This window comes from Sinocyclocheilus rhinocerous, unplaced genomic scaffold (assembly GCF_001515625.1).
Source record: "Sinocyclocheilus rhinocerous isolate Xijiao unplaced genomic scaffold, SAMN03320098_v1.1 scaffold1315, whole genome shotgun sequence".
Taxonomy (NCBI): Eukaryota; Metazoa; Chordata; class Actinopteri; order Cypriniformes; family Cyprinidae; genus Sinocyclocheilus; species Sinocyclocheilus rhinocerous.
In genome coordinates, this window is record NW_015644364.1 from 211,614 (window position 1) to 212,026 (window position 413).

Consider the following 413-nt stretch of genomic DNA (forward strand, 5'->3'; position numbering starts at 1 on the left):
GCTGAAGAAGAAGACGCGAACACGCTCAGGAGAGTTCGGATATTGCGGCGAATCAGAGGTAAAAAAACCCCGATATAAATACTGTTCAGTTTCTTGCACAGACCGATCGTTTCGTGTCTTTACACATCGATGTATCGTCACGAGCCGCAGGGTTTAATTTGGTTTTGTTTGTGTATGTTTGTTTGACTCTCAAAGCCGTGATTCCCCTTCACTTCCATTATATGACTGACAGACTGAAACGGTTGGAGTTAAAAATCTTAATTTGTTATCTACTGAAGAAACAAAGTCACCTACATCTTGGATGCCCTGGGGGTAAGCAGATAAACATCAAATTTTCATTTTTGGGTGAACTATACCTTTAAAATAGCTTGAATGTAACTCTACACCCTTGCCTCATTTACTATACGCGGATC